General features: G+C 46.9%; 1 long non-coding RNA gene across 1 annotated transcript; it reads right to left on the bottom strand.

The window, feature by feature from the left end:
* Positions 1 to 8,620: 8,620 nt before the first annotated feature.
* On the bottom strand, positions 8,621 to 18,811 carry LOC137150512 (uncharacterized). Its single transcript, XR_010918992.1, has 4 exons — positions 18,386 to 18,811; positions 17,571 to 17,692; positions 13,616 to 13,733; positions 8,621 to 10,409 (listed from the first exon to the last, which is right to left on the bottom strand). It is a non-coding gene; the product is annotated as an uncharacterized lncRNA (long non-coding RNA).
* Positions 18,812 to 19,397: the final 586 nt, after the last annotated feature.

A 19,397-nucleotide genomic window follows, 5' to 3' on the forward strand; every position in this document is an offset into this window, starting at 1 on the left:
CTAATTTACAGCTCCTCTCTACACAGCTGGGCAGGGCAATCCCCCAGAGGCATCTAGTTTTGGGAATAAACTGATATTACGACACAATGCTGGAAAGGGAGCCATGTAGTCATGATGATCCACAGCTGATTCCTGGACCCATAGCTTCCTCCCTGGAAAATAAGTGAGGAACAACTAGATGCTTTAATCAGTTGCCTGCAATCTTTGCAGCATCAGTGTTGGTGGTGGTTGTTATTCCTCAGGACTCGTGTCCTCACCCGATGGGTTTAGCAGGATCGACCCCAAAGACAAAGAACCAGAGGACTCCGGCTGCCTGTTGCATTTATTATGAAGACTTTGCAATGGCAGTATCCCTCCCTAATTACCCCAACGTGTATTCACGTGTGGATTTGCAGAGACAATCCATTCGCATGTAATGAGCAGACCTTCCCCCTTCATCCCTGGAACTTTAGTGCAATATTTGTAGCTTCTCTCCCCTCTCCCTTTTGCACATCACTAGCACCTCCTGTCTGAGATCTCAAAGCACTGTTTATCATTTCTACTCCCCCATTCCAGTCCAAAAGGGTTTGCTCTGCTAGAGTCAGTGGCCCTGTTTCCTTGCTCATTCCTAACAATCACTTCCTGCTCCATGATCCCTGTGATTATTTGGAGTGCACGGCCTGCTGGGGAGCTGGGATTTCCTTCCCTGGAAACCCAGCAGGCACAGCTTTTCTGTTTTCTCATAGAGGCCTGTGTAACTAATTACCGTTCTGTTTACGCCTCATGATACGTGCACTCAGATAAACAGAGACATGAAAGCTCTGCTTTTAACAGAGTACCTTTCCCAGTCCTGGAATCAGAGCCAGGAATGCAGTTGCATAGGGTAACCACAACAACAAATAAGGTTATACCTTCTTCTCAGCACAGGGTCCCATTCTGATTCCAGTCTTGTCCCCATGCTGCACAGCAGCAGATGTCGAGGGCCTTGCGTGTCAGCTTCCCAGTGGAGGAGAAATCGGTTAGGCAGGGTCTGGGTATATTCTAAGCGTCACTTGCTTCACTGAAAAGTAGTGCTGAAATGAGATGGTCAAACAGCATGCAGGGCAATGTCTTCTTCTAAGAATCTCAGCCAAAACCAATGCCCAATTCCCAAGAGACAGACTCTAATCAAAGCCCCAGGCAGACAGCAGACCCCCTGCTGCTCACACAACTTCCTTGCTCCACAAACTGCTTCTGTACAAAACCTTGCATAATCCCAAAGTAACAAAAACATAGAATGTCTTCCCGAGAGTCAAAACTTGCTCGCACAGTAAGGAAAAGAACTTGGAAGACTATGTGTAATAGCAACACCAAGTCACAAAAACATCACCCCACTCCCTAGATTATGGCTCTTAAACCTGCCTGGAACAAGTTACCTGTGCGCACATGCAGTGACAATGGCACGCACACTGAGAAGACTGTGACAGGGCGGATAACGAAAGTCCCTCTCTATGAGAGGCAGCTTACATTAGTGATGAGAGAGGGTCCTAACTCAGAGAGCCAGAAGGTGGAGTTTGACCCCCTGAGAGCTCAATAATACATACAAATCAGTGACTGGATTCCTAGGTGCATGGAGGAGGTACAAGTATCCACCGACACCTATACAGGGTGACCCTCCAAGCAAACCAGCAAACCACAAGGACAGACAGCCACTTGCATGGGAAAGCATTAGCACAGAGCCCAAATAGTAAATATTTAACAGGGGCCTGACCCAGCCCTTGTATCTATTTATTAAGTTTTTATTTAGGAAAAAGCACAAATGTCAGGACTCTGACTCTCCAAGCCAAACACACCCTGATTGGCCAGTTTCAGTCTTCCTTTCTCCCATAACCCCAGTAATTGCCAGATCTGGTATTTTAGGGCATTTGGCACAGAAAGCAGAACAAAACAAGTGTGAGCACCTGGAATAATACAGCCACATGAGTAACCAACAGCACCCAAGGCCCATGAAGAGCAGATTGTGCCAGACAAACTGGAGAGGGCATTTTTTGGTCTAATTACAAAGTTAGTGGGCAGCTGGATACAGCCATTGGATTGGTTTTGAAATAGAAAAATTAGATCAAATAGACTTGACAATGACACCTTACAATGGAGTGCATGCTGGCTGAAGGGCCATAAGGAGCGAGTGATTATTATGAATGAAGCTGGGATGGCGTGTCCAGTGGGGTCCCTCACGGCTCAGTGCAGGGTTCAGGTTGGTTTAAATATCTTCATTCGTGATCTGGAAGAGGACGTGAATGGCACATTAATTTAACTGACAAAGGACATGAAGCTAGGGAGAGATCTAGAAATCCAGGAGGAAGGGGAGAGAGAGATGGAAAAAAAGTAGCCAAATGAGACTGAACCTGGAAAATGCAAGAGAATTCAAGTGATGGAAAAATAACTCAAAGCATAGATATATAGTGGGAGGAAAATGTTTGGGAAGCACTAATGCCATAATAGATCAGACTGCTAGACACCAAAAATCATGGACTAAACAGAGACACAGGGTTTATGGCTTATTACAACAATCTGTAACCCACTAACCCCCTCTTTTTGTCCTATGACTGCAATGGTGTTAAAGGGGCCCCTCTACCTTGAATGGTCCCTTACAATATGTGCTAACTACTTACACTAAACAATCTATCCACCTTGCATTTTGCTGTGGTGCTGGGATTTCCTTTCCCAGGCAGGAAGACGAGCTCTGTGTGGCTCTGTCTCTCACCAACAGAAGTTGGCCCAATAAAGATATTACCTTGCCCACCTTGTCTGTATAATATATCAGGGTGGGATAGAGGGCAGTAAAGTAGACAGGGGCTTAAAATGCAGTTGGGGTGGAGGGAGCAGCAAAACTGCCATGGAGGGGATTGAAACAGGCTATAGTTTCAGAGGAGGTATATATTATGGATGTGGGCGGAGGTGAGGAAATACAGTGTGCAGGGAGCTATGTGCACCAGGGAGCTGACATCCATCCTTATATGTTGCTGATTTGGCCACCTCCAAAATACTACACGTGGTTTTGAGCATCACAATGGAAGAAAGACATTGACAAATTGGAGGAGAGAAACAGATGGTGAAGGCTTTGGAGGCGCTGACCTACCAGGGAAGGTGCAAAATAATAAGTATGGTACGTACAGCTTGGAGGAGAAATGACTGAGAGGTGATTTGGAAGGAGTCTTCAAACATTTCAAGTGATGGAGAGGGGAGGGACCATTTACCGTGGGCCGAGGAGGGAAATCGTAGGATGAAACTCAAAGGGAGATTTGGGCAGGACATCAGACATTGCCAGACTTTACAGTTGAGTAGACTCTGGAACAGTCACCCGAGGAAGTCTCTGAAGTAAAGCCTGTAGGAAATTCTCTGAAGAAACACAGTTTTTCTGCCATGTGGACTGCCCCAGGACCAAAGATCCCAGGTTTCTAGGGTCCACAGCTTTAGGGCAGCTCTGCCATTTGGCCTGCCCTGCCAGGGATGCCAACCTTCTGGGGTCTCCAGCCCTGAGGCAGTCTATATGACAGGGCTGCCCTGGAGCTGCAGACCCCAGGAGCCCTGGCAGCTGCTGAGAAAAACTGACATTCTTGTTAGTTTCACCTCTGCGACAGAATGTCAGTTTTACTCAGCAGCTGCCAGTCATGGGGAGCAAGTTTATTTCTAAATTTCCAGTTTGTAAGAAATTGAAGGTTTAATTTTGATCCAGAACAAAACCATATTCAAAAATTGATCATAAACCAGAAACCACAAGTTTCAGCCAGCACTAGTCTGAAGCCCCATATCAGGAGTTATTCAGACAACGCACTCAGGAATGTTCTGCCGGTATGGTAGCAGGGGATTGGACAAGATGAGCTCATTGGCTCTTTTGTCTCTAAAGTGTATGAATCACTGCTCTCACTGAACTACTTATTACTTCATGGAGGTCACCACACAATCACCATCCTAGCTTAAATACGCACAAGCCATCTGCCATTTCATTTAGCAATAGGCTTTTGGCTGCATATCTGTTCACCTCTGAATAATGAACTTCCGGCTCACACCTAGCAATCAAGCTGTGCCTGGGAAGGGATGTGGTCTACAGGAGGGGAATTAGTTGAATGGCTCGAACAAAAGGACCAGGGCTTAGGAATTCTGGGTTCTATTCCTGCCTCTGCTACTTTCTGTGAGACCTTGGGAAAGTCACTTCACTGCCCCTTTGTGTATCTCAGTTTCCCTAGGTGGAGCTTTACCATTCCCCACCTGCATTGAGGAGTGAACTCCACTGAATAAAACTTAGTTCCCATAAATCCCCTACCCCCAGGGCTTCCTTATCTGACTGACCATCAGTTCACCCGATGCCCCTCCCCAGCTGAACAGCTCAGTCTCTCCCCTCATCCCTCCTTTACTTTATTTAGCAAGTAAAAACAGGACACCGTCTGCCCAAGCCCTCTGCCACCGGGGGCTGGCTGCCTGCCTGCCTGCTTGCACTTTCCAGGAGCAGTGGGCGCTGTCCGGGGTTCTCTGCTCGGTGTCCCGTTCTGGTTCCCTCTGTTTGACCCTCTGACCCCAATGCCCGCTCCTTTTTTAATTCTTTGTCTCACGCAATCGGTTGTGTCCTGGGTCCAGTGACTCCTCCCCCCAGGGGGAGGGGCCTTTAGCAGTGGGCAGGCGTTCCCAGCTCACAAAGAGTCACCCACTAGGGGCTGACCGCCCAAGCCCCGCCACCCAGCGCCTCATGTCGCCACTCGCCTCCCCCACCCCTGAACGCTCCTCTGTGTCCTGTTTGGGGGTTGCAACCCACTTTTTTAGTAAAACAGGGCATTTGTCCCATTTGCTCTTGCCAGCTGATGCCAAAAAAAAGTTGGGACGTCTGGGGACGGGGCTTAAAAAGGGGACCGTCCCGGCCAAAACGGGATGTGTGGTCACCCTATCCCGCCCTGAGCTGAGCAATAGCTCTATTGGCCCTCTGCAGTGCAATGAGGAGGGCTCTTGCCTGGAGACTGGATCTTCACCTCAGAAAGGGAGCCGGATTTCTCTTCCCAAACGTACAGCCCTTTCCCCTCTATTCTGCATGGTGAGTGAGTCCCACCCCAGAGCTGCCGGCTCAGCAGAAAGACTCTGCAAAGCCAGAGGTATTCCAGGCATGCCTCAGGAAGAGTGACTCGGGTTTCCATGGCTTAGGAATGCTGCTGCAGCCTCACTGGCTTTGGCTTCTCTGCAGCTCACTTCCTGAAGCACTGATGCACACTTCCTGCCTCAGTTCCTGTCTCCCCCACACACCCATGCTCCTTTCTGGAGCCAGGGCCTGCCCTGGAGTTACTGGAAATTCCAGTTGCTCCCCAAAGCATCCAGCACTGCAGCCAACATTTCCATTTGGGCAGTTGGCTTCCACAGCCCCGATGGGGGACCAGGGAGGCTCTTTGTTTCACACTCCTGTTGCAGGGAAGGATTTGTTTTCTGTTTTATGAAAGGAGTGAACGATCTCACACACACACACACACACACACACACACAATCAGCCAACAGGACGGACGCACCCCCCCCCCCCACACACACACACACAATCAGCAAGCAGACCACAGATCATTACATTTCAAAAAGAGCAAAGGGAAACTGATCACAGATCAATGAAGGTGATTCAGAGGCAAGTCCCTACAGTTTATACATGGCATGTGGGAATACCTGGGAGAGGAACAAAGAAGCCAAATGCTGCTATTGAGCAGTCAGCAGAGGAAATAATTTACGTCCAGGGCCACAATGTGAACTAATACCAGACTTGCTAAATATCCAAGATCGGCTCAGGCAGCCTCTGAATCCGTTTGGAGTACTTGGGTCTAGTTTTTACAGAGTTGCCCGGGATTCTGCTGGGATTAAATTAACCCTAACAAACTGAAGTTAGTGGAATTGACTGTGCTAATGTATCCCTCCAAATGGTGCCTGGGACCACAGAGCGAGAAGTAGTGCTGTCCATCAATCATTCTTCACATGGGTAAAATGGAGCTCTTTATTTTTCTTCATAATTTCTCTCAACTCCCCCATGCACTTCTAAACTACCATCATCCCACGATCCAGGCACCCAACCTGTGTTTGCAACCTCCCTCTCCTTCTTCCCACACATTCCATCTGGGCCAAATCCTGCCATTTCTTCCTCCACAGTTTAGCAAAAATCTGACCCTTCCTTTCTCTTGCCTAGGCTCCTATCCAAGCCTTAATCAGCTCACAGCATGACTGCTGCAACATCCTTTCTCCACCCTCCCCAGTACCCATCCTGGCCCCTGCTAACCCAACCACGACACTGCCACCAAAATTCTTTCTATCGCTCATCAATCTGAACATACCACTCTCTTCTTGTCTCTCTCCACTAGCTCCACTTGTACGCTGCATCAAGTGTAAATGTCCTGCCTTCCAGGCCCTGCAATACTCCCGAGAGATTAGAGCTTAGGCCTGGCTACTGATGTTAATTCCCTGTCTGCACACGCTTTAATCGGTGGGTGATGCTAGCCTTGACCCCCTTTCCACTTCCTTCTATTCTTCACTACTCTAGGCTTGTTTTCATGCTGCTCTCTGTGCGGAATGACATTCCCAATCCCTGTTTGCCAATTTAGCACCCTCTTTGTGTTCAAATCCCTCCTCAACCCCACTTCTTTGCAAAGACATACAGCACAGGCAGCAAGCCTCTCTCTCTCTCTCTCTCTCACTCACTCACTCACACACACAATCCAGGGCCCTCTGCTGAGCCTACCATCAGAGGCACTGTTTAGAATGGTAGGTGTGGACAGGTATCCACAAGAAACTTGAATCCACACCACCAACCTAATCCACAGCTGACACAATGGCCATTGGACAGTCATGCCCTTTGGTCACTGGCCACTGGGGCTACACTGGAACCAGCCACTTAGTCAAGAAACACAAGGTATCCCAGTTCCTAACTAGAAGAGAGGGGAGAAATCAAATCAATTTCACTTAAACTACATCTCAGCTGGAGAGGCAGAAATATCTTGCACCATGCGAGGCAACCACCAACGCTTCTAATCTCCCCGGAGACAATCCGTCAAAGCTGTTCCTGTTCAGACCCCGATAAAATCTGACCAAGATGTTTTTAACAGTAAGCTGGGGTGATTACAAAGCAGCCATCCCTCGGTCTCTGACTGGAAAAGCTTGACTTGGAGTCCTGTTTATAGACATATGTACTGGTAGATATATCGCTCAGATCCCAGTGCGACCCAACAAGCAGTTTGTGGGTGATTCCCAGACAGGGATCAATGCAACTCGTTCAGGGCACAGCCAAATTCCAGCCCAGCTGAAATGCAAGAATGAAATGGGGTCCAGTCTCCTCCCCCATGGATGTCACAAACCCTGAAGTGCAATATCTCCAAATCGAGTAGGCAGGAGACCAGGAGACAGCTGCTATCTATGGCTAAATAGTTTGGGTGTCCTCTTTGGCTCTTGCCAACAGCCATATGACCTCTTTGACTTCTGAGATTGCACATGTCAGCAAGGGCAGAATCCAGCCTTCACTAGCTCACAGTGAGAGAAAAGAAAATGCAGAGAAATAAACAGTAACGCTTGAGAGGTGGATTTTTTGAAGCCTGGTTTCCCTTTTTGTGTATGCACTGGACAGGCACAGTTAATGTCATTGAGCATCCTGACACGTGGCAACAAGCAGGCAGACAGACAGGTAAATATATGAACCGCCCCTGTAAAAAGTATCATACATGGGCAGGCCAGGCATGACTCCTTCCCTGCTCTGCTGAGGACAGGAATTTGCTATCCCCTAACCTGCCTCCCCTCACCCACACAGCTGTGCCAGCAAGGGCACTGGCACTCCCTGCCCATGCCCACCTACTCAGGGAGGGGAGGAGGAGTAGGTGTGCAGCCTTTACATGTCCAGACTCAAGGTCCAAGTGGGCCACATGGGCATGGGAGTGTGTGTCTGTATCCACCTGTTGTCTCTTGTCTTATACTTTGATTATAAGCTCCTGGGGATGGGGACCATCGTTTTGTTTGGTGTCTGAACCACACAGTGGGGTCCTGATCCATGACTAGGACTTCTAGGCGCTACCACAATACAAATAAACAATATCACCATCTACGCCTGGCTGCCCCACCTGGACCAGCCTCTTTTCCAAAAGCCAATATTGAAAGATTTTTTTCATGAATTGAAAAAAAAAAAAAAAAAAAGTTAAAATACGTGGGGGGTTGTTTCGATTTACATCTTCTCCTGCAGCATTTGCAGCCCACACACTGTAGGAATGTGCTAGCATAAGAGTACTGGAAAATGAAACTGAGTGGTCTGTTTGCACTGACCAAATTGAAATAAGGGCATAAACTAAACAAACATGTGGGGAGGAAAGTTAGATTTTTAAAATTCTTCCAGGTTTGGTAATCTGAGGTGGTGCAAGAAATGCGGCAGGCTGTGCTACAAAGCATAGGGCCAGTTTCAGAGCCAATGCCCAGCATGTCCCTCAATTGATTTACACCAGCATAACCCCATGCACATTGGTGGAGTTACACCAGTGTAAATCAGGAGCAAGTAAGAGGAGATTTAGGCCCCTGATGTAATGGGGGTGACTCCATTATGGTCAGTGAGAGTTTTGCTTAAGTAAGGATGTCCGGATTTGCTCCAAGGAGAGTGATGAATGCAGTCTGGGTGAGCAAAGGATTTAATTAGCTGTTAAACTAATTGCGAAGACATCACACTGGCTGTTCTTTGGGAGCAGCAAGTACTAAAAAGAGAACACCCTTTTTTTCCATGTTAGAGTTGCAATGAAATTACAAGCCTCTGGCTTCACACTTAGAGGAAAATAAAAAACAACCACAGTGACAATAAAAATAACCCAAACCCAGGATGTGCAATAAATAGCACAGGGACCACAATGCCCTTTAAACAGATTTTTTAAATCTGCTCTCCACTCCACTCATAACATCGCCTTTATTATTTTCTGATTTGGCGTCTGATTCTTACGAGTGTAACGGATGCTGACGGCGAAGTAATGGAACAGTGGCAATTACATCTGTGCAGACTTTCACAGGGTTTAATATGTCTGCGGAGACTGAACTAAGCGAAAGGTGACTACGGAGGAGTGGATGCGCTGGAGAAGGAGTTGCCATATAATAAACTGCAATAAAGCCACTGTGATAAACAGCCTGCTATGCAAAGTGGGGCTCCGGGATTCTCAGCTGCAGGTTAGTAGCTTCCTTTGACACAAAGAACTTGCCTAACATTGTAAGTGACCCACTAGTGCCTGTCTTCAACATGCCTAGCAGCTTTAAAGATCAGATTCCGATCGGTGGGGAATGCACCAACTGGATGAGAGTCAATAGGGATGAAGGGGCTTCGCAGCCCCACATCTCATCTCCCCCTTTCTAGTGCCTGTGTGTGGCTTCCGTCAAAAAAGGCCAAGTCCTGTGGCATGGGCTAACCGGCCAGGCTCCACAAATCCCTATGTTCTGGCTGGCCTTGAAGGCAAACTCTTCTCCCTGGCAGACCTTGGGGGGGTTTCCAGCTCCCCAGAGCTGCACTCTGGTGAAACACGACTGCAGCAGGTCCCCATTGGCACCAGTGACTTCAGCGAGACCCCAGAGAAGTGCATGGGTAACTTCTCTCTGCTGGGAAGGGAGACGATGCTCCTGGGGCACTTTGTGAGCAGACCCATATCTCCTTGCACTAGTGACAGTCCAGCATTCCATCCGGCTCCCTGGCTGGTTTTTAGCAGGGTTGTTCCCAATCCAGGAGACATGTGGGGGTTCCACAAATGCCCCCTCGTAGCCAAGACCCAGCTTATTTGGAAAAGCTACTAGTAAGACCCAAACAGAAAGGAACTGCATGACATTAGTCGTAGGCCCGAGAACTGGCCCAAATTTCCCCTTAAGGAGATGATGAATTTTGGGTGCACTGGATTCTGACATTAGTCTGTCTGCACATTTGCCATGGTGAGCAATCATCAAATTAGCTGTGTTCATCAACCTTCCATTTGTTGATTCCTTGGTCCCAGTCAATCCAGCTGGCCCAGAGGTTTCCATTCAGATGGACCAGACCTGTGAGGCACATATGAACAGACTGGGTCCCTCTTGACCCAGTAATCTCATGCAGTCCAGTCACTTCCTTTGGCCCAGTTCCTTGAGTTCCACAGTCGGGTCATTCCACACTTTCACTGCATCCTTGGCATGCAAGAGAGAGACAATCATGGTAAACCTGGAGTTACTGACTGTGCAGAACTGAACAGTATGGTCAAAGATGTGGGCAACTCCAGAGTCAATGCCGATGCATCTCCTTCCTTGTCCATGCTTCCCAGTGCTAAACACCACAGAGTTGATTATCCCAAGCTGGGACAGTCTGGCTGCACGCACCACATCTGATATACCTCCACCAATGACAGCAACCATTGGGCTGGGTGAATTCATCATACACCCCTACAGCAACTCCAAAGACTTGCTGGATTCTGCAGTGAAAAGAAAATAACTGTTTATGTATGAAATTGCAGGGCTGCAAGAAGCCAAGATGTATTTGGGTCCACTCCCTTGTATCGCTAGGTCTGGCCCATCATGGTAACTTCAGCTCATTAAAGTTGCTCTGCCTTCCCAAACACAGAATCATAGAGGATTAGGGTTGGAAGGTACCTCAGGAGGTCATCTAGTCCAACCCCCTGCTCAAAGCAGGTCCAACCCCAACTAAATCATCCCAGTCAGGGCTTTGTCAAGCTGGGCTTTAAAAATCTCCAAGGATGGAGATTCCACCACCTTCCTAGGTAACCCATTCCAGTGCTTCAACACCCTCCTAGTGAAAGAGTTTTTCCTAGTATCCAACCTAGACTTCCCCCACTGCAACTTGAGACCATTGCTCCTTGTTCTGTCATCTACCATTCTGCCAAGGCAAAATATAAATGGGAATATAATCAAGAAGAACATGGCATTATGTGCTGCCAGTGGTGTCACGCAAGAGCTAAATCATTCATTCTCTGCCTCCCACACCCATGCAAGAGAACATACTTCAAGGGAAAAGATTTCCAGAGGCTACAACCCCTGTATTGTCTGTGTGTGCATGTCCTTTTGGCTGACGGCTGGAGTGATAGATGGGGACTGGAGTCTCTTTAATAGTATCTCACAGTGGTTTCCGTAAGTTAATGGAGATTGCACAACACTGCTACCAACTGCCATGCCGGATATATTTTGCAACCAAGGCTGCTGTGCCACATCTGTATATGATATGCCAGAGCCTTTTGAGGAGGCCTTGAGGAAGTCTGAATTAAAAAAAAAAAAAAAAAAAAAAAAAAAACCCGAAAAAACCTCTTTGAATAGCAACTAGTTGGACAAGTGGCTTTGGATGATGTGAGCACACAGCAGCAGACATCTGATGTGAAGCAGCACAGCAGGTTTGATCACTGCATCTCCGCCAGAATGGCTGGAGGAAGATCCACTTTGCCTACAAGCCCAAGAGACCTGGGATACAGCAGTACCACACACGATGACATGAGCTACAGTGAAAGAACAAGCCCATGAGGATCATGTGATGGGGACAGCAGAGATGCAACTAATGGCTTGTATTGGCATCTACAACCTTAGAGAGAAGGAAGCATTAACGTTATCTGTGCAGCACACTGATCAAATATGTATTTAACTCCCTCTGTGACTGATCTTCAGAGGATAGCTGCTGGCTAATGCTGTCAGCTAACTAACTGAATCCGTTAGTTCAAGTGGCCCGGGTCTATGCTAGAGAGTGCAGGTTCTATCTCTCCTTTTGTCCCAGCCAGGGTGTTGTAACATCCGTGAAAACCCAGGCTAATGCATCAAGGTGCTGAGTTCCTGTCTACCTTCTTCCCCATCTGCCTTCTTAATGAGGTAGCAAACACAAGAAAGGAAGGCTAAAAGAAATAGGTTGAACTGGTTAGTCCTTGTGTTGGCAAAAACACCAAGATGGAGTGGGATCTGCTTAACGTCTCTGAAAGTCACAAAATATTTTCTTAAACAAATGGTCCTAACAAAGCTGATTGATCTAGTTACCATGCAATCCAATAAGCAGAGACTCAGAGATGTTAGATTAATTTTAGAAACCCATAAGGGTGACCCAAAGGAACACAGAGACTCTCAGTTTGTACCATGCATTTATTATTAAATCTCTAGACTCTTGAACAAAGTTTTTAAATACCCAGCACAATCACAAATCTAAATAGACATGATGCCAACAGGACTCCTAAATGAGACACTGCAGCTCACAAATATGTCCTTCCCAATAAACTCACTCCCTCTGAAGAAGCTTGTGTCTTGCAACATGCCCTGAAAGTTAACCAGCAGCTCTGTCAGATCAAGATACCTAGAGGAAGATAACCCCAGAACATCTTACCCCCAGCACCAGGTATGCAAATAGAGGGGTCATCAGACTGAGTATTCCAGTTGATCTCAACTTCCAAGTCAGGACACGAGAAGAGAGGCAGCTTCTAAGATACCCAGAACCCAAACTACTAAGAGCCCTATAGGTCAAACCCACCCACTTGGAAATGAATTGGAAAACAATGCAGTCTCTGGAGCAAAGGTGTATGTGAACATCACTAAGTAAATAGGCAGCTGAATTCTGCACCAGCTGAAGTTTCCAAGTATTTGTCTCTCCCCTCAATGGTATGCAGAGACCAAAGCAAGATCATGTAGTTCCGAGTTTTACAGCAATTAATAAAAAGATCATCAGACCTTGGAAAACCATTGACAAAGAAACTGCAGTGGAGTCTCAGCTTCCAGGATGATCTATAAGGCTCAGAGCTGACTTCATTCTTTAAGAGCAAGCGGAAGGTGGAGATATTTGCAACAGAAGGTAAATAGAGGGCCAAGTTCAAAAGAGCTCAGGGCCAGATTTTCAAGTGCTCAGCACTCAAAATTGGGGCTAGATTTTTAAAAAGCACTGAGCTCTTTTGAAAATCTGGACCCGATTGTGGGTGCTGAGCCATGCTGAAAATTCTGTCCACAGAATGCATTGACTGTGCTAGGCCCCAGGCCAGCACCATCCAAAAAGGCAGAGGCAAATTATAATGCAATATAATTGCACTGCATTAGAGGTACCCCAAATATCATGACCTCAGGAATCAAATGCAAGGCCCTAGTTACTCAGCACATGCTGGTGGTAGGCGGTTTGTTTGTTAAGAATGAATGTAGCGGTGACTAAAAATGCTAGAGCAACAGCCTTGGAAACCAGAGTCCTCGATCCACAGAACACATACAACATGAGCAGGACCGCCGCCCTGGTTTGCAAACAGGAGTAAAGGAAGCCACCATTAAGGGAGACAGGGAGCTCAGACTCCACAACTCATTCTGACTTTGGCCCCTCTGCTGAGACTGCCAACAAGGGGGTAAGTCAGTGGCCAAAAGTGATGTTGACCACTGCCCTCTAGGAAATGGACTGAGACAGACCGGCCCCTTTTCCATCAGGGCTACTAAACAGCTGAAAATGACTTTTAAACACTAATGGCCTGGGGTGAAAATGGAACCAGTGTCTTATGGTTGATCATATTCTCAACTCCTTGAGCTATTCTTTCAGTCCCCTTCCGTGTAAATTTTACTATTCCCACATAGAGAGATTTCCGAGCACCCAGTTGGCAGCTTTTCTGCACCGGAAATAATTGTGATAAACAATTCTGACACTTCCAGAACTGTTCCCTAGTACCTGAATCTGATGGGTGTGGGGTGTCTCAAAGCCATGGCAGGTGCTAGCCAGCACATCTTCTCACTCTGTCACTGCAGCATCGGTGCTTCTCCAGGTGAGCCAAGAATATTAAAGGCTCCTTCAAAAACAATAAAATGTAAGTGAATTTTAGGGTTATAACGTGCTTGCCAGGCATTATGTAAATAATCCCTTTTCCCTGGTTCTGCCAATGCACCTCAGTCCTGACCTGAAGCCCCCCTGCTATTCCAAGCCTCGCCTCCATTCTCAGCTCCTTTGATGCATCTCATTCCTGACCTTCTAGAGCACCCGCTATTCCAACCTTAGTCCTCTTCTGAACAGACTGCAAATCATGCTGAATTATGCCAAGCTGCATGGCAGGCAGTCTCTGAACAAGCATACATCATGAGTATTACCCACATCCGTCTCACTGTCCCGTACCTGGACATCTTGCTTATTTTGGAAGAGATTCATCAACACCCCTGTTGGGGTAACTGCTGGTCCCTGTTTAATGAGGGCTGTCGCTGCTTGCAGGCCATTAAAATAGCCCTGAAATATAGCCAGGGGCTGACACAGCCTCACAAGGACATAACGCACTTGAGCAGCAAAGCAAATATCTTAGTGCGGTAATGAGGGCATCCCCACATTAGCTTATGAGAGAGATTTCCTTGGAGCAGAATGTTAATATGTCCCTTAAATCCTGTGCTTTGAAGGTTATTTTACTCAGCAGTCAGCAATAAGGTGCAGGGGAGACTTTAGCAACCCTGGAGCCAGCAAAAGCAGCTGGTGCTACAGTTGCCAGGGAGCACTGTATCCTCTGACAGTCTCAAATGACTTCCTAGATTGCTGGATTATCTGCTCTCCATGAACTGCCACATCAGCAGCAGCCCTGCAATCCCTGCACTGCTCACTTGACACAATCTGGTTTATGCTTTGTGACTGGCAAACTCAAGACCAGAGAACTAGAGGTAATGGATCAATCCCCTGTTGCAGCTATTTTTCTTGCAGACATTGATTTTGAGCGGTGGAATTTGAGAACTTTTTATTTTTGCATGCAGACTGTCAGGTCTGGGTTCATGCAGAATCAAGCAGCAATTTTATTTCAGTTTCTCCTATTGTAGCTTCTTTAGCTGTCCCTCAATGCCTGCCCCTGGTGTACCCCTGCCCATCACTCACCAACACAGTTAGAAACCTGCAACGCCTGGGTCTATAGGGACAGCACCCCAAATATTTAGCTCACTAGTGAGTGAAGAGCTAAAATTAGTCAAACTTCCAGATGCTAAGGGCAGCTTTCCAGCCTGCCCTGTTCTGTAGTTCTCTCTGGCCTCATTGCACCCAGAATTCCCTGTTTTGTAGTCTTCACTGTAAGCTGACTCCTCCTTGCAAATCATGCACAGATATATGGGCAGAGCTTTCACCAGTCACAGTTTCTCAAGGATTGGCAGAAATAGCCTCTCATTTCAGATGTCTCTGCTTTTCAGTGACTAGTGTTAGACAGCTCGGTATCTTGAGCTGATGTTGAAACATGAGGCACACAAAATACTTTTGAAAATGTGGCCAAAATTTAATTTTCACAAGTGCTCCGCCCCTGATTTTGGGAGCCCAGTTTCAAACATCAAAGCACCTGAACTGATGGTCTTGAACGGGATGTGCACATACGCAGCACCTCTGCAAAATGAGACCACTTATCTTGGGGCCTACATATGGACTTAGATCATTAACTTAAAGCAGCCGTGCTTGAAAACGCTGGCATAAGTAACTTGCCAAAGGCCACAGAGAGTCAGGTTTAGAACACAAGTCCCTTTAGCGATGAGACCATCCTTCCTCAGTAAAACTATGCTAATTCCTACCACACCAACACCACAACCCACTCAATGTCCAATACACAGTTCAATCTGTAATAACACAGGAATCTATTATTATTATTTATTTTACATTTGTCCAAAGTGTGCTCCATGCCGCCCAGTGCAGATAAGAAGATGCAGTGCCTCCTGAAAAGAGTGTACAGTCTTGAAGTGAATGTTTGTAAAGTTTAGTGTGCACATAAATGTTTGCAGGACTGGAGCCTTAGCATGCATTCACAACCACAGTGACAACTGTAAAATAAAATCAAACAACAACAACAGAGAATAGAATTTTTCCTCACACATACAAAATCCATTTTACAGCTTCGATGTGGACATGGTAGGCCTGAAATAACCCTTTGATGACATACAAGTCAGGACCCAGTGGTGCTGGTTTTTGACAGCAGGAAAAGGGGATTTTGCTGTCTATCTTATTTAATGAAGAATGTTGCCAGGAGGCTGTATTTCACAGCTGTGACACTGGGCCTATTAAAGGAGGCGGTGTTATCTAGTGGTCACCACACAGGCCTAGCAATCTGCACTCCTGGATTCCATTACCATCTCTGCCATGGAGTCCCTGTGTGACTTTGGGACAGTCGGGTAGGAAGTGCTCCATGCCTCAGTTTCCCTATCTCTAAAGCCACGATAACAACTCCTGCCTATCTCAGAGTCGCATTGTGAGGCTTAATTAACATTTGCAAAACACTCCAGGATCCTTGGGCAATAGATTCTGTGAGGTACAAAGTGCCCAGGCTAAATACGGCATTTTCAAACAGCCTGGGGGAAACCCCAAACAGTATGGATAGCATTCCACTGTTCACACATTGTTCACATAGCACTACAGTCACACCACAAATTGGGCTGTCTAGCTGTCCACCCTGTGTCTGTCTGTCCACCCTCAGCCCCTCAACAATTGCTCTTCTCCCTCCTCATCTCCCTTCCCAGGCAGCAGATGGGGCAAGACTAATAATTCAGATGACAGAATTAAGCTAATGCTGATTAGAAGAGGGCCTTACCCCTGAAGAGAGCCAATTCCGGCTCTGTTCTGCCCTGTAATCCAATAGTCTCTCCTGGCCCTAGCAGCAAACCTGAAACCTGCCTCTAGGCAAAGACATGCAGGTTTGTGAATGTTTTGAAATAAGGGAAGTTAAATGTGTCTTAATGGGAATTTTGACACACTTTGCTTTGATTTTACTAATGTTGCAAAAGTAGCTGTTAGAAAATATTTCATCCCCCTGTGAGGGACTCACTCCTCATGCATGTTGGTGCATTGCCTGGCAGAGCTCTCCAAAAGGAATCAAGGATTGCAGAAATTAAAAAGCTTGGTGCCAAATCTCACTCACCACCCCTTCCCTGAGGGCACAATCTGACTATTTAATTACAGCTTCATCAGGAAACTGGCATCCCACAATCTGAAACAACAGTCGCAGTTTGACAGGAGAAGAAACACACCTGCCTTGGCTCTGGACAGACAGCCGACGAGCTGGCACTGGGGTGCCGGTATCATGATCTCACAGGACGCTGACCAGTTCAGGAGCCCCAGGATGGGAAGGGGAGGGGGATTAAAGGAAGGTTTGACTGTACCATTCCAGAACATCTTGCAAACCTTGAAGAGGCGTCTGACCAAGTGGAGAAGCTACTGGGTCCTGCTACCCCAGGGATGGGGAGTCTGTCACTGGGTTGCACACAGAAGGTAACTGAAGACACTAGAAGCTGAGGGAGAGGGAGTGGGCAGCCCAGATCCTGTCTAGACCTTCAGTGCAAGAATGTTTCTGAGGCTCAAGGAACACCAGGCAAGGAAATGAAGACACTTTCCACAACAGAGGTGGGCGGAAGAGACACGGCACATCTAGTTCACTATGTCTCGGATGGGGATAATGTCAACAAATGGTATAGTGCGGGTCTGGGCCACTGCCCTCCGCAAGCCAGTGTTTTAACCAATCAGTTGTGCAAATAGGCCTTCTACAGCTAGCAGCTAATGGAGAGTCTCCTCCAGATCAAGGAGCAGGAGGTTTGTCCTTTTGGAGCAGGAGCATCTGAATTCTCACCCTGCTGTGGCTGTGAAGTTTGTAGGGGGCCACAGATTTGTTGCATTAATTTTGTGACTTTCTTACCTGTTTGACACGGGCTTCACCTCACTTTCAGGAATGGCATTTCAGCATCAGAGACATTCCATGAACATGACAGCCCTTGAGTCCCAAGTTGGCACTCCTGATACCATGTAACATCATGCAATCTGGAGTAAGGAAGAAGCAGACATTGTAGGACAGACCACAAAGGCTGCCTGATACCAGGTATATACATATAGAGAGGCCTGGTCCTACACCAACACCACCTGGTAATATATGCACTGTGCAGGTTACAAAAGATGGCAGGATGTTTGCTGCCCTATAACATGCTGACTCCTAGCCATATACCAGGGTAGGTGGCACTTTTCCCTCTGAACCACTATTAGCCCGACACATCGGCACAGTGTTAGGGGAATTGTACTGATGCAATAACTGTCATCAAGTTAAGATAAGTTACACATCCAAGGTCCATGTACGGTGATCGAGACCCCATGGCATTTTTTGTAAGAGAAAGGATCTTTGCCCCCACTTTCTCCACTTTGGGTAATTGTCCTCCCTGTCTAACTAACTTCTGCCCTTGTCATTCCAAGCGGACATGGGATTCGTTGTCATTTCCTGTCCTAACGGTTGTATTGTGTTGCTGTCACACAGAGTGGCTGCTTTTCAGAGGTGGGAGCAGTGATGCCTCTGTACTGTACAATCTGCGAAGCACTATGGAATAAATGGGGCTACAGAAATATACTTCCACGCATTGCCCTGGCTATTTTTGTTCTCTTCCTCATTTGGGGTTTCTGATCTGATTAAAACCCTGTATCTTGCTCCTGTTTTGCCAGTGGGTCTGCCTGGGCATATACACATACCTGTGATTATGTGGCTAGCAGGCAGCATCTGAATTCTGGCCTGACTCTCCTCCCAAGGTCGTACGCTCTTTGGGGCTTTCCAGTATCATTTCTAACTCTTGTTTCTGTGATGGAATCTCTCATCTCCCCCAATCGCAGTAGAGAGGGATTCAATTTGAAAAAGGCAAGATGATGACATGAGCATGTTATTAACTTCCTGAAGTTTCATAAATTCAGCTCCATTTGGCTCTGAAACAGTGGCCAGTACCCTACCCGCCTTCACTGACATGGTCAGTCTTGCATGGGGAACGCACGTGCTCTATGCTGAGAAAATCTCACTGAATGATTCATGAAACTGTTAGTGGAGTTTAACGACTGTATAGCACAAGTCAGTGCTCTGAAAATAGGCTATTAATGATCAGTTGGTACCTGGCATTCAGTTATTGCATTAACGGATGGAAAGAGAGACTCGGCAGTCTCTATTTTATATTATCATCAGCTCATTATTAAATATTAAAGATGGGCCATGAGCCAAACACCCCTCAGCTCTGGAATGTGCAAACTTCACCTCCCCATTTTGCATCTGGGCCCTTCTCTGACAAACTTATTTAGTAAATTTTAATAATTATCCAGATAAAATTCACTTCTGCTGCTGCTAACCCTGAGGGAAAGGGATTCCATAGCCTCTACGGCCCTGTTTCAGCAAGGCACCAAACTTTAAGCATGTGAGTAGTCTCACTGGGCACATGGCTTTAGTACCTTGCTGAGTTGGGGCCTATAGTCGTAGAATCAAACAATGGTAGTTAGAATGAAGTATTCCCTCTACGGTTTGTGATATTGTGTGGGCAGGTACTACAGTGATCAACATGACAGAAAGAGAGAGAGAGAGAGAGAGAGAGAGTGTGTGTGTGTGTGTATAGGGGCAAGAGGAGGGGATGAGGGTCTTTATTAAATATTCTTAGACAGGAACATCAAAGTAAATAACAACGTTTCTCTGTCACTTCCATTCTGCAAGTTTCCAACACACTCTGGT

This window comes from Emydura macquarii, unplaced genomic scaffold, assembly GCF_026122565.2.
Source record: "Emydura macquarii macquarii isolate MOO-44397 ecotype Brisbane River unplaced genomic scaffold, CSIRO-AGI_Emac_v2 contig_968, whole genome shotgun sequence".
NCBI classification, from domain to species: Eukaryota; Metazoa; Chordata; order Testudines; family Chelidae; genus Emydura; species Emydura macquarii.